The sequence below is a fragment of the Bos grunniens genome, chromosome 16 (assembly GCF_055505025.1).
Source record: "Bos grunniens cultivar Pamir isolate PY7600 chromosome 16, Bosgru_T2T1.0, whole genome shotgun sequence".
Classification (NCBI taxonomy): Eukaryota; Metazoa; Chordata; class Mammalia; order Artiodactyla; family Bovidae; genus Bos; species Bos grunniens.
In genome coordinates this window covers 31829594-31844624 of record NC_141180.1, presented here as the reverse complement: position 1 = coordinate 31844624, position 15031 = coordinate 31829594, and the positions used below count along the sequence as shown (strand labels likewise).

The window sequence follows — 15031 nt, the reverse complement described above, 5'->3', positions numbered from 1 at the left end:
ATACATCAACATGAATCCGCCACGGGTGTACACGTGTTCCCCATCCTGAACCCTCCTTCCTCCTCCCTCCCCATACCACCCCTCTGGGTCGTCCCAGTGCACCAGCCCCAAGCATCCAGTATCATGCATCGAACCTGGACAGGCGACTCGTTTCATATATGATATTATACATATTTCAATGCCATTCTCCCAAATCATCCCACCTTCTCCCTCTCCCACAGAGTCCAAAAGACTGTTCTATACATCAGTGTCTCTTGCTGTCTCGTATTCAGGGTTATTGTTACCATCTTTCTAAATTCCATATATATGCATTAGTATACTGTATTGGTGTTTTTCTTTCTGGCTTACTTCACTCTGTATTATAGGCTCCAGTTTCATCCACTTCATTAGAACTGATTCAAATGTATTCTTTTTAATTGCTGAGTAACACTCCATTGTGTATATGCACCACAGCTTTCTTATCCATTCATCTGCTGATGGACATCTAGGTTGTTTCCATGTCCTGGCTATTATGAACAGTGCTGCGATGAACATTGGGGTACACGTGTCTCTTTCAATTCTGGTTTCCTCAGTGTGTATGCCCAGCAGTGGGATTGCTGGATCATAAGGCAGTTCTCACATTCATGCCCATTGAGTCGATGATGCCATCCAACCATCTCATCCTCTGCCGTCCCCTTCTCCAGCCCTCAATCTTTCCCAGCATCAGAGTCCTTTCCAATGAGTCAGCTCTTTCCATCAGGTGGCCAAAGGACTGAAGCTTCAGCTCCAGCATCAATCCTTCCAATGAATATTTAGGGTTGACTCCCTTTAAGATTGACTGCTTTGATCTCCTTGTATTCCAAGGGTCTCTGATGAGTCCTCTCCAGCACCACAGTTCGAAAACATCATTCTTCAGTGCTCAGCTTTCTTTATGGTCCAACTCTCACGTCCACACATGACTACTGAAAAAATCATAGCTTTGACTAGACGGACCTTTATCAGCGAAGTGATGTCCCTGCTTTTTAATATGCTGTCTAGGTTTCACCCCACTTCAGTACTCTTGCCTGGAAAATCCCATGGACGGAGGAGCCTGGTAGGCTGCTGTCCGTGGGGTCGCTAAGAGTCGGACACGACTGAGCAACTTCACTTTCACTTTTCACTTTCATGCATTGGAGAAGGAAATGGCAACCCACTCCAGTGTTCTTGCCTGGAGAATCCCAGGGACGGGGGAGCCTGGTGGGCTGCTGTCTATGGGGTTGCGCAGAGTCGGACACGACTGAAGCGACTTAGCAGCAGCAGCAGGTTTGTCATAGCTTTTCTACCAAGGAGCAAGTGTCTTTTAATTTCATGGCTGAAGTCACCATCCACAGTGATTTTGGAGCCCAAGAAAATAAAGCCTGTCACTCTTTCCATTTTTTTCCCACACCTATTTGCCAAGAAGTGATGGGATCAGATGCCTGACTAGAGTCTGACTGAGCCTCTGGTTTCAGCTGCCTCCTGCCAGGAAGTCCCAGGACAGAGGAACACGAAACACAGCACCATGAGGCTGCAGTCAGCAGACCCAGAATACAGGCACCTCCACTGCCCAAGGGCCCAGGCCCAAGTCTAGGGGCCAGAAGGGATGAATGTGGAATCTGCCCAGTAAAAGAGACTCAAAGATACATCATGTTTAACTTACTGAATAAACAAAACCACATTCCACTTCTTGATGTGGGTGGTGGTATCAGGGGTGTGTCTGCCTTATAATAATCCAGCAAAGTAAACATTTCTCTATGGTTTTTTCATACACATGCTTTATTTTACTAAAAAAACATTGGGCTTCCCTTGTGGCTCATCTGGTAAAGAATCCGCCTGTAATGCAGGAGACCCAGTTCGATTCCTGGGTTGGAAAGATCCCCTGGAGCAGGGAAAGGCAACCCACTCCAGTATTCTGGCCTGGAGAATTCCATGAACTATATAGTCCATGGGATTGAAAAGAGTCGGACAGGACTAAGCAACTTTCACTTTAACTTTCTTTCACTATAGTTGTCATTATAATCATCATCATTATGCTTAAATCACTCCCAAAGGTTTCTGAAGAGTTCCTAATGTCCAAGGCTGTGCTGTGTGGAACTAATACAATTATGTAAAGTTTAAAAAATAAAATAAAATTTAAAAAAAAAATAAAGAGGAAAAAAAAAAGAAAAGAAAGACAGACTTGCTCCCTGCACTCATGAAGCGCACCACTGGAGGCAGGTAAGTTGTAGACAGGTAAACCCTCTGCACACAGGTGATCACAGAGTTTCTGCATTGATCCAGCATGGGCTGCATGAGTAGGGGCGGCAGGGGCATGAAGCCTCAGGAAAGATGAATTTGAACCAATGAACATTCCCCATTTCCACTGAAGACAGAATGTATTTCACTTCAGTAGAAGGATCTAGACCAATCACCAGGAATAATAAAAAGTGGTGACAATGCCAACGGCTAGCCTTTATTGCCCATTACCATGTCCTGGGCCCTCTACCAAGAGCCTTACATGGCTATTTCATTTAGCTTTCACAACAGTCCCCATTTAACACGTGAAAAAAGCAGAAAGAACTATTAGCTGGTGCTTGGAAAATGTTTTAATGGATGTATGATTTACATACCCCACAAAATGCACAGCGCTGAAATGCTCATTTCCACAAGTTTTGGCAGCTGTACACACACATGTAATCACTGCCCCAAAGAGGAGCTGCAGGGGGGACATGCTCCACCCTAGAAAGTTCCCTGGGGCCCCGCCCGTTCCAGCCCAGCACCCCCCCCACAGGTCTAGACCTTTATATTGTGAGAGCCTGATCGAGGTGGTTTTAAGACGCCGTTCTGTCATTTTTTTTTTTTTTTGAATTGAGACTTTATGCTCTGTGAGCTCTTTATGCTCTGTCGTGCTCTGTGACACCTGAGACCTTTGTTCACCGACCAGGGATCAAACCCATGCCCCTAGCCTTGGAAGTGTGGAGTCTCAACCGCTGGACTGCCCAGAAGTCCTCTGTCATCATTTGGTTGCATCTCTCCCTAAGGAGAAGCTAGGGCTGGTGGCCACTCCCAAGGCCCTTGGAGCATCACTGCCCATCATCACTCCCAAACCTGCAGAAACAGTCAGGAGGAAGCGCCAAGGAGCAAACACTTGGGGGATGGGGCCAGGTGGGCATGGCGCCCAGATCCACGTCACCCTCAGGACTGCAGAGTTCACAGAGCCCACCTGCATTCAGGGATGAGGGCCCAGAAACCTCGACAGGCCTGGACTGCAGGCTGAGAAGAACCCAGAGCAATTTCTGGAACATGAGGGGACAAGGATGCCACTCCTACCTGGCCAAAAGTGTCCCTGAGTCTGGACAGTCGGGATTCCTTATCGCCTTTTTCTGGGATCACAGTGCTGGCAGCAGCCCATCTCCGTACATGGAGGGTGGCTTGTGTTTGGATGTTTTTCCAATCGTTCTGTCTCTTGGTCAAAACATCCCTGGAACTTAAGCAGACATAGTCCCTGAAGGTTAGCTCTCCTCTGCTTCCTGGTGTCCAGCTGGCCACTTGCTATCACTCACCTTGATCACAAGGTAAAGTGGCCAAAGAGAATGTGGGGGTCTCAAGATGAGCCCCGCCCCCTGCTCCCCACCCACAACCACTCCCAGAGCATTGCCCTCCATCCGCTGCCTCAGTTTGGAAGAATAAGTATCACAATGCAGATGATTTTATGCCCTATTTGGGAAAGGAACACAATTGTCCCTGAAAAAGCAGCTGACGTCTGTAGGCTGGGACTCAATGGCAGGAGGAGCTGTCCTCCACGCTGGCCTTCCTGGCTTACAAAGCCTTCCTCTGAACCGAGTAGGAGACACATCTGAACAGCGAAGCCACAAATAGCACAGGAGAGGGCGAGCCCTTTGAAGCTGGTGAATAGCCTGGTGGGGGTCCAGGGTCAGGAGAGAGGGATCAGGGTGTCTTGCTGGGAGGTTGAGGAACCCAGAGGCACGCCGCTCCCAACAGCCCTTTGGCTCCCCTCTGGCAAATCCCAGGGGTGGCAATCCTGGAAGGAAGCCCCTATCCCTAATAACAGTCCTTTGGGGCACAGGGTGGAGGAGTGGGGGGTAGGTCACCCTCTGACATCACTCCAGCAGGCTGGGCTATTTGCAGCAGGGATTTTGGATGAGAATTCCACCTGGAATTAGTTCTGGAGTTTCATAGGAAATCTGCTACATGGAAGTCAGTAAGGTGCCCCTGGAGTCAGTCTTCCATCTGCCCTCCCCCCACCCTGTGGGCAGACACACCTGTGCTTATTCAGAAAAAGGAGGTGAAGCGCTGATGCCCCCTCCCAGGCAGAGACATGATGTGAGCGGACGGTTCCCTGCATGCCCTTCAAGGGGAGCCCCACGCAAATAAGGCTCCTTTGGAGTTCCGTCGGGCTTGCTGAGGTCCTCCTTCAGCATGCTAGCACCCCCTGTTCTCCTCTGCACCCCCGACACCACCTGGTCAGCCCCAAAGAGCAGATGATTGAATGGGAGAGAAGGAGGAAAAGGAGAATTGAGTCTATAGAAGCCCCAACATGCACCAGTCCCTGTGCAGGCATGCAGAGTGCCTTGTTCACATAGAAGCCGGTGCAGGGGGCCTGGTGTTTGGGCATCGGCACATGGTCCCTTGCCCTGGGGAGACCCCTCTCCCCACCCATCTGGGGTGGCCTGGGGCACCCCAGGTCTGGAGCGGCATGTAATTCAGGCCTGACCAATAAGCTCCACCCACACACTGGCTCACACAAGGGATGGAACCCGGTCAGCACCCAGTCAGCAGGGGCGCTGGCACCTTCCCAGGTGCCTGGAAACTGGGAGGACCAGCCCTGAGCTGGCGTCCAGCCCCCACATCCAACATGAGGTGAGGAGAACCAGAGACAGAAGCCAAGCCTGGGGTCTGCTTCCCAGGTCGCACTAGTGGTAAAGAATTCACCTGTCAAGGACATAAGAGATGCGGGTTCGATCCCTGGATTGGGAAGATCCCCTGGAGGAGGAAATGGCAACCCACTCGTGTTCTTGGACAGAGGAGCTTGGCACGCTATAGTCCACAGGGTCGCAAAGACACAGCTGTGCAACTTAGAACGCACACACCCATCACTTTTTACTTTGAGGCCAATTTGTGTGATTTCCCCTTATCACCTGCAACCCAAAGGTAACCTGTTACCTTCACTCTCAGACCAGGCAACTGGGATTAAGTAACAGGGTCAAGTTCACACGGCTGCTTAGTTGCAGAGCTAAGCTTTTAACTCAGATCTGTGTGAATCTGCCTGAAATAAATTACACATTTCATCAACTCCAAGGCAACTCCTTGTGTAAACCATTAAGAAAGAATGGGAAGTGCTGCCAATTGCATCTTCGCACAATGCTTTCTTATCACTTATCATTCGATTGTAGAATCCTTTAAAAAAAATTCATACTTAAGAGTTTTTTTAATTTATGAGCATAGCAAAAACATGGAAGGGCTAGAGGAAGTCAAAGGAAGGTTTTGGGCCACAATCAGGACCCCTGTTCCTTCTTCACATGGTCCCTGGGTGGCTGGTGGCCAGGGTCTCAGGCTCCTGGGATGCGGAAGAATGTGTCATATTGTTTGTATACGGTTTTGGGCAGCTTTCAAAGAACTTTCTCATCTTTCAATCGTCCCATCTGATTCTGAAATTTTCAACAGGAACTAATTTGATATGTATTTTACTGTGAGGACCAGGGATTCAGAAGTGTCACCAGGTCACACAGCTGGTAAGGGGCAAAGCCTGGATCCCAACTCAAGCTTTCTGGGTGCAGAGCAGAAGGGAGACATTTAGGTGGAGAACAGAGCGTTAGAGGCTTTGAGATGCTATTTGTACAGTTACCTGTTGCCCAGGTCTTTCAGTTCAGTTGTTAAATTTAGTTGCTCAGTCGTGTCCGACTCTTTGTGACCCCATGAATCGCAGCACGCCAGGCCTCCCTGTCCATCACCAATTCCCGGAGTTCACCCAAACTCACTTCCATCGAGTCAGTGATGCCATCCAGCCATCTCATCCTCTGTCGTCCCCTTCTCCTCCTGCCCCCAATCCCTCCCAGCATCAGGGTCTTTTCCAATGAGTCAACTCTTCGCGTGAGGTGGCCAAAGTACTGGAGTTTCAGCTTTAGCATCATTTCTTCCAAAGAACACCCAGGACTGATCTCCTTCAGGATGGACTGGTTGGATCTCCTTGCAGGTCTTTGGAGGGACACAAAAACATCCCTCTTTCAACCCAAGTTCTGAACTGTCACCTAAAAAAAATGAGGGGGGAGCTATGACTTTCAGGTTTACTTGGGGACTTGCTGAGCTCTGAGGGACTGCTTCAAAGAGCTTAAAGGGAGGTTAGCATGTACGTGATTCTGGAGAAGAGGGTACATACCATCAAGCACACATCTTGGCAGAAAGCTGCTGCTTGTCACGAGGAGCAGACATATCAGTTAATGATTTTAGTGCTTTTCTAGGTAAGTGTGTGTTAGTCGCTCAGTTGTGTCCAACTCTTTGCAGCCCCATGGACCGTAGTCTCCCAGGCTCTTCTGCCCATGGGATTTCCCAGGCAATAATACTGGAATGGGTTGCCATTTCCTACTCCAGAGGCTCTTCCTGACCCAGGGATCAAACCAGTATCTCTGCACCTCCTCCATCAGCAGGTGGATTCTTTACCACTAGCGCCACCTAGGAAGCCTTTTCTGGGTATTAGAGGATGCAAGAAATTGGGTTCATAAAATTTTCTCCTGAAAACATCTATCTGAAGGCTTGTTCTGCCCATTCTCCCAGAGCACAGAAGGCCTCCTTCCTGATCTCTGCCCTGGACTCCTTTCAGAAGCTGTTGAAGGTCAGCGACTGCAGTGGCTAATGACTCAGTCCTTGTAGAAACTGATGCCGAGGACATTTTGCTGTTGTCAGAATCAAATAGATCAGACAAACGGGTCAGCAGGTGGAGAACTCAAATCTCAGTATTGTTGGGAGTGGCTTGGGGTGAACTGGGTCACAAAGCCAAGCAGGGGGCGCAGAGTGGGAGCACCCTAACAGGAAGGCATGGCTCGCTGCCTCTCCTGGCCTGGTAGTGGCCAGGGAGGAGGAACCGACCATCAGCTCAGGACACCTCCAGTTCTGTCTGCCTCCAGTGGACAGAGGTGGACCACAGGCTGCCCCCTAGCTGAAGTTTCACCCACTGCAGACAGAGGAGACAGGGCTCTGGATAAGAGCCCAAGAGCCTCCCTGGATGGACGCCTCTCCCTCAAAGGGAAAGTCAGGGATGGAGGGCGAGCACCCCACCCAACACCCCTGTCTGTCCCCTGAGCCCTGGGGTGTCAAGGTTTCACCTGCGGAGAACCTCCCCTCTGCTTAATGGTGAAATCTCACCAGCGGGCTTTCTGGTAACCCAGAGATGCACCCAGAGCCTCCAGGTTGTACAAGAGGTGGTGCACAGGGGGGCGGGGGCGGGTGGTGTGGGAGCAGGCACTGGACACAGTGCAGACCCCTCTCCTGGGCCCTGCTGAGAACACATGGAGCAGGCCCGTCTGGGTCCAGACAAGACAGAAGATGTCCCACATTTTAGGAAAAGGGAGTTTCTTATGGTAATTGAGGCTTTTGTAAACAAGAGGGTGGCTGGAGCAGTGAGGTCTGGGAGAGATGGGGAGAAAGGCCACTAACCCCCAAGCCTGGAGAAGGGAGCCAGGCCCCCAAGTGGGACCATAGCCAGGGCTCTGGGGTGGTTAGATGAGACCCCAAAGCCACTGCATCTGGGTGCCAAGATCACAGCTGATGCTCCATGGCCATGCCACAGGTCTCATGGTCCTCCTCTCGCTGGGCAACCTCAGCCACCCGAGAAGCAGGTTCCAGACTCACAGGAATGCAGGCAGTGACCTGGCAGCAGACGACCCAGCCCTCTGGCTGGGGTGAGAGATGAGGGATCAGAACCCTCAGGGATGGGGCTGTGGGCGTTCCACTATGGGGCTGGGAAGGAAGGAGAGAGGCACAGAGGATCCAGCATGGACAGAAGGACCAAGGGATGCTTCATAAAGACAATAGTAAGATCCTCCCTTTCTGGAGGAATCCATGAGTCAAGGAGGCCAGGACCATAGTAGAGCAACTCACCAAAGGGAAGAGACTGCAATGAGATGGCAGGCTGCCCGGGCAGGGGACGAGAGCAGGTCAACTTTGGAGGGGCTAGAGGCTTCCCTTGCCGGAGGAGGGGGTGTTGTTATGTGCTGTGGTTTAACGGGGGGTTTTCCTGGGGACGGTGAGGCTGTGATAGCACAGCCATCAACAACTTGGCCTAAGGACAGAAACTTTTCACTCCAAGAAACCAGGACATCACACACTCACTCTCAGTCACATTCTTGGAATCACCACACAGACCTCATCCAAATCCCCAAGATGCTCTTCAGCCCCCACTAGGTGCTGCTCCTTGGACAGTCACCATTTCTACTCTTCTGTCTCAGAACACCCAACCGTGTCCTGCCTTCATGCATGAATCAGGATTTCAGAGAAACAGAACGAAAAAGACATGTATAACATGGAGAGAGATTTAATCCAAGGGGTTGGCTTACACAGTCACAGACACTGCAAGCCCAACACACGCAGGCTGGAGATGCAGGAAGAGTTGCTGCTGAAGTTCAGGTCCAAAGCCTATCTGCTGCAGGAGTCCCTCTTGCTGGGGGGATGGCAGCCTTTGGGTCTATTCAGACCATTGCCTGATTGGATGGGGCCCACCACTCTAGCAGATTGGAGGGCAATCTGCTTCACTCAGAGACCACTGATCCAATGTTGATCTCATCCAGAAACACCCTCACAGAAACATCCAGAATAATGGTTGGCCCTGTGTCTGGGCACCGAGGCCCAGCCGAAGTGAGCATAAAGTGCACTGCTGCAGTTGGTCTTAAGGTGGTGCCAGGGTGTCTCCACCAGTTCTTTGTCACAGCCAGGAATGGGGTCACACACCCTGCAGATGAGCAGGGTTGGGACTTGGCTGCCCTTGTTTCTCCCTTATCCCCCAGTATCATGGCTACCACCATGGATCAGAACCACTCTGAGGACGAGCAGCTCCAGAAACCACAGGAGTGCCAAACCCAGCCAGTCTTTGCTGGTTCTCACACCCCGGCAGTGGTCTCTGAGCTCATTCTCAGGATGCTGGCTTCCGTTACAACAATGTTATTAACGTCACAGGGCCTCCCCAGTCTCCTGTCCCCCATCCATCCTACTGAGTCTCCCACTGCCCTCAGCATGATCTCACAATGCTGTGTAGCCTGCCTAGTCACGTAGATGTTACTTATTTTCCATCTCCCTAGGCCCCAACCTTCACGAGGGCAGGCATTTGGAGCCAGTGGTGTCCCTAGCATTGTCCACATCAACGTCATGCACGTAAAAGACAGTAAGTACGGGCTGAATGCATGGATAATCCATATTTCAAAGTCGATTTCGAACCTAAGCCTGTCTCACTGAGGCCCCAAACAATGACCTCGTGGTTTCTGTCTGCAGACCTCAACACTGACAGACTTATGGCCAGTCCTTCCCTCAGTGTCATTTGTCACTGTCCCCAAATGTGCTTAGCAGCCCGAACAGCAGAAGCTGAGCTTGGATCACCTGGACCTCCTTGGGGGAGGTGTCTGGGCAGAGTGCCTGGTGAGGGAAGGGCTTTCTGAGCCATGTCAAGAGGATTCCAGCAAGAAGAGCAGTGGACAGGCCTCCATCCAAACCCACTAGGTAGTCCGCACCCAGAAGCCCAACACCATGTTTCTTAAGGCTGCCAGCTCACCTGGGCCTTGAAGCTTGGAGGTCAGAGGTCAGGCCCAGTGAACACGACTGAGGCCAGAGAGGAGATCTTGTCAGACTTCAAAGAGATGAGGGGACCCTTCACAACCTCCTGCTCTCCTGCCACCCCCTGGCCACTTGCCCCAGGAAAGGGCCCACCTGGAGTCACTGGGGGCCCAGACATAGTCTGAGGGCAGAGGCACGAACATGGTACCACAGAGGTCTGCCAGGAGAGGTCTGTTTCCTGGGGTTCAGGGCAAGTTTGTAGGGGGAGTCTGAAGCAAGGACAGAAATTCCCCCTCAACAGATACGTGTACATGAATGGCTGAACCCCTTCACTGCTCACCTGAAACTAACACAACACTGTTAATCAGCTGCGTGCTATGCCTGCCAGGCTCCTCTGTCCATGGGATTCTCCAGCCCGAATACTGGAAGGGGTTGCCATGCTCCTCTGCAGGGGATCTCCCCAACCCAGGGATCAGACCTGTATGTACACTGGCAGGCAGGCTCTTTACCACCAGCACCACCCGGGAGGCCCGACCCTACTGCTCTAAGTCGCTTCAGTCATGCCCGACTCTGTGCGGCCCCACGGATGGCAGCCCACCAGGCTCTCCCGTCCCTGGGATTCTCCAGGCAAGAACACTGGAGTGGGCTGCCATTTCCTTCTCCAATGCATGAAAGTGAAAAGCGAAAGTGAAGCCGCTCAGTCATGTCCGACTCTTAGGGACCCCATGAACTGCAGCCTACCAGGCTCCTCCATCCATGGGATTTTCCAGGCAAGAGTACTGGAGTGGGGTGCTGTTGCCTTCTCCAGCCCAACTCTACTCCAATACAAAATAACAAGTTAAAAAAAAAAATTCTCCCTCAAGGAGAATGAAGAGCAGTGGCCGAGACCAGGAGTTAGACGCTTCTGAGACTTGGTGGATCCCCATGTCTGCTCCTGAAGCTGAGCAGCCCCGCCTCTCCTTGCACCGGGGCCACTTTTCAGCCTGGGGGGACCAGGACACAGAGCCAGGTTTGGGAGAACCCCAGTGACGACTCAGGACAGGCCCATCCTTAGCGAGAGCCTGACTGAGCTCTGAGCACTGCCATTCCCCCGAGCGCTCATGGGAGCCAAGGAAACAGAAAGTTACCCCGTGGGCTATGTTTCAGATCTGTACAGAGAGGGCTCTGCCTCTGCGGGTGAGATGAGCTGCAGACCGGCTGCCTGGTCAAGATGACCTCAAAGGCCCAGAGAGAGCAGGCCCAGAGGCGGCTCTCCAAGTCTCTGCTTTGTTTTGGTTCTGCTTGCTGACTGACACACGGGCTCCTGCCACCACCAGGGCCGCGGTCTCCCTCTTGGGTCCCCATGACCTGCAGCAGCTCAGAACCGCACCCACAGGCTCAGGTCCAGGAGGAAGCCAGTGTCGTGGGATGATCTGACAGTACATCCACATGTTCAGTTCCAAATCTGTTTCTGGGCCCAGATTAGTTGAAGACTCGGGGTCAAGTCTGGAGGAGACTCTTGAGAGTCCCTTGGACTGCAAGGAGATCAAATCAGTCAATCCTAAAGGAAATCAACTCTGGATATTCATTGGAAGGACTGATGCTTCGAATGGACCGAAGCTCCAGTACTTTGGCCACCTGATGCAAAGAGCTGATTCATTGAAAAAGACCCTGATGCTGGAAAAGATTGAAGATAAGAGGAGAAGGGGATGACAGAGGATGAGATGGTTGGATGGCATCATGACTCAAAGGATATGAATTTGAGCAAGCTCCAGGAGATGGTAAAAGACAGGGAAACCTGGCGTGCTGCAGTCCATGGGGGGGCGCAAAAAGTCAGAGACGACTTAAGGACTGGAAAACAACAACAATGGGATCAAGGCATCAGGGTACATCCTGGGAGGATGTCCGTAAACCCCTGAGGCAGAGTGTTTGTGACGACTGTCCTTCCAATCAAGACTGGCCTCTCCAGGGGGCTCGGAACCACATGGCCCTGACAGTCTGGGAATCCCTTAGCCCATCCTCTGTCCCCCAAACCTATCACCACAACAGTGTGAGTGGGCTGGGCTGGCGGCCTGGATGAGTGCCCCCAAGAAGCAGAGGAAGGAAGAAGGTTTGGGGCAAGAGGAAAGGAAGGAAAATCTGGTGGAGAAAAGGAAATAAACAGTAGCTGGAGCAGCAAACAGGCCCAGAATCGAAGCCCTGGGGAAGTACAGCCACCCACAGGGAGAGCTGGCAGACACGCATCAGGAGCCAGCCCACCAGGGGCTCTGGGACTGGGAAGCGCCTGAGTCACCCCGAGTTCTGTTTCCCCCTTCTCTGTGAACTAGGGATGTGGACCATCAGATTCCCGGGTGACCCCACAAAAGAGCAGGAGTTTCCAGAAGCCCAGGGGAGAGTGGGGCAGGGGAGGGAGGGACAGATGAAATTCCATCCGAGTCCTAAGACTCCATGCACTGAGGCCGGAGGCAAGGAGCCCTGCTCGCCCACCAGATGGGATGGCCTGTGCTGGCGAACTCAGGTGAGGGCCTGAGCCCCCACCGCCACACAGGAAGGTCCCTGGGCAGCAAAGGTGCTTGAAACGACCAGCAAAGGGGTCAGAGAAAAACAAACACCATCTGATATCACTTATAAGTAGAATCTAAAAAAAAGATACAAGTTAACTTATTTACAAAACAGACCCATAGACACAGAAGACAAATTTATCGTTAACAAAGGGGAAAGATGGAGGAGAGGGATAAATTAGGAGGTTGGGATTAACAAACACATGTTTCTAAACACATGTATCTAAAATGGATAACCAACAAGGATCTACTATATAGCACAGGGAACGCTACTCAATGTTCTGTAATAGCACACAAGGGAAGAGAATCTAAAAAAGAATACATATAATATATATATATGTAATATATAATAGTATATACTATATTTTATATATAAATATATATATATATACACTTTGCTATATATATTGCTGAATCACTTTGCTATATACTGGAAACTAGCAAACAATATAAGTCAACTATATTCAATAAAAATAAATTTTAAAATTAAACTAAAAAAGAATTTGATCAGTTAGGAGCTTTGGATTAGCATGTATACACACTATTATATATAAGATAGATAACCAATAAGGACCTACTTTGTAGCACAGGGAACTGAATATTCTAATAACCTATATGGGAAAAGAATCTGAAAAAGAATAGATATATGTATGCATAACTGAATCACTTTGCTGTACACCAGAAACTAACACAACATTGTAAATCAACTGTACTTCAATGTTTTAAAAGTATATGAAAACAAAGACCAGCAAAGGAGGGGGGCTGAGCCAGCCCCAAGCTGGAGGCAAAACTCCAGGCAGCAGCAGATCAGCACTCCCTCACCAAGAAACCCCTATGAGGCACAGAACTGCAGGGACCCCGAGGGAATCCACATGACCACCAAACCAGAGGGCAGGCGGGGGCACGGGCGTCCTTGCAGGCACCGCCCGGCAGGCCAGCTCCACTCCTGACAGCTCCATGCTGGAAGCAGCTGCCGCTTCTTTTTAACTCATTTTTAATTCTCTCAATTCACTCCCTGGCGTTCGCCAAGGTGTTGGGAGCCTGAGAGGCGGAAATGCACATTTTCTAAAGAAGTAGGGCTGCTCACTCTGCACCCAGCCTGCCAGAGGGGCCTGAAGGTCGTGAGAAAAACAGCCACTTTCTCTGCCCCACTTGCTTGCCTGCACCCACCGCCCTCCTAAGAGCAGGGCCGGCCCGGAGCCACCACCTCCACCTCCGTTCCCTGTCTCATCCTGCCCCCTGGTGTCGAGGACCCGAGACACCAGACCTGGTGGGTAAGGTGGCCCTGCTGCTCCCAGCGGCCCACCCTCCCTCACCCCGCGCTCGCACCCAGCCCTCCCCAGGGACAGGTCCCTCCACTGAAGAGCCCCAGCGGGTGGAGAAGCAGGGGCATCGGGCCCAGATCCCGCCTAGGCCCTCCGTGCTCTGTGGTCTTGGGCAAGTCACACCCCACCTCTGGGCCTGTTTCCAGGTGTAAATGGGGCCTGGAGAGAAGCTGTCTCGTGGAGGGCGTGAGAAGACAGGCAGGGAATTCTCGGAAGAGGCTTAGAGCTGTCCAGGTACCCACGGATACGCTCAGAAAACTTAGGAGCCTCACCAGACCCATCCCATCAGCATGGAGCTCAGGTGCCAGAACGCCCCCAATGTCAACACAACTTGGTTATTCACTCAGTTGTTACAGGGGACCTGGCAGGGCCCGCGCTCCTGTCCAGCACATCCCACCAAACCTGTGTCAGCTGCCGTTGCAGATGGACACCCTATTCTCTGCAAAGCTGAAGCTCTCTTGCTGGTCAGAAGTTGGGGGGAACCGTGTCTGCAGAGCTGGGGCACCCGGCCCCTCTGATGCCTTCACCTCCATATCCCTGCCATCCCCATGAGACCTCCCCAGGATCTGAGGCCAAGATGTAGCCTCCCTGCGTGACTCAGCACCCCAGCCCCAGCCTTGGGTGTGATGCTGCACACTCACCACACAGATAAGTGTCCATGGCACAAATGCAGCCCAGGTGGGAAGGCTTGAGAGGTAGACGGGCACCCCCTGACCTGGACCATGGGGCCTCAGACGCTATTTCCAAGAGTCAGAGGTACCTGACGCTGAGCGTCCTGGCAGTAAAGAACCAATCACTGGGAAACTCAAGCAGAAAAGATCACTGTTAGGACACAGCTCTGCCCTGTGGGTGATACAGAGCAACTACCGACTCAGGAGCTGCCATGCAGGGAACCATCAAAACTTTACTGACCTGAAAATACGTTATTTTTTAAAATTCCAGGCAGAAAATGAAGAGCAGACAACAACATCTCTTTGGGGATATGGATAATTAACTTCTCAGCAGACAGCAGAGGCTGCCCTCCGGTCTGGATGAGGAGCTGGGTTCATTCTGGGTCTGGCCAGAGAAAGGAGCCTCGCTCCAGTCCCGGTGGCTGTGGGGAGGAACAAGGCTGTACCAGGCAGCCTGGGGTCCCATTTTCGTGGTTTCCGCTAGATGACAGGAGTTGCCTTACAAATCATGCCGCGGCCATCGCTGGGCGCCCTCTGCAGCAGCACAAATATTAAAACATCGTTATCTACAAGCCCCGCTGCTGGAAGATTGCATCCTCAAACCAATGGCATCAAAAAAAGTAAATTAAAAATTATTCAAAAGAACATTTATCTCTCACTGAGAAATGGGTAGGGTGCCTCTTTTTCTTCCTGAGAGGAAAAATGTTCTATAAAACCTTTTCCTTTGTAATCAGGTACATAC

General features: G+C 51.4%; 1 long non-coding RNA gene across 1 annotated transcript in view; it reads right to left on the bottom strand.

Moving 5' to 3' along the window:
• Positions 1-330: 330 nt before the first annotated feature.
• The window catches only part of LOC147356541 (uncharacterized), a 24724-nt gene continuing 10023 nt past the window's right edge, over positions 331-15031 (bottom strand). Inside the window, exon 2 of the long non-coding RNA XR_015142789.1 lies at positions 331-3463. This is a non-coding gene — a long non-coding RNA (uncharacterized LOC147356541). The remainder of the gene's footprint in view (positions 3464-15031) is intronic.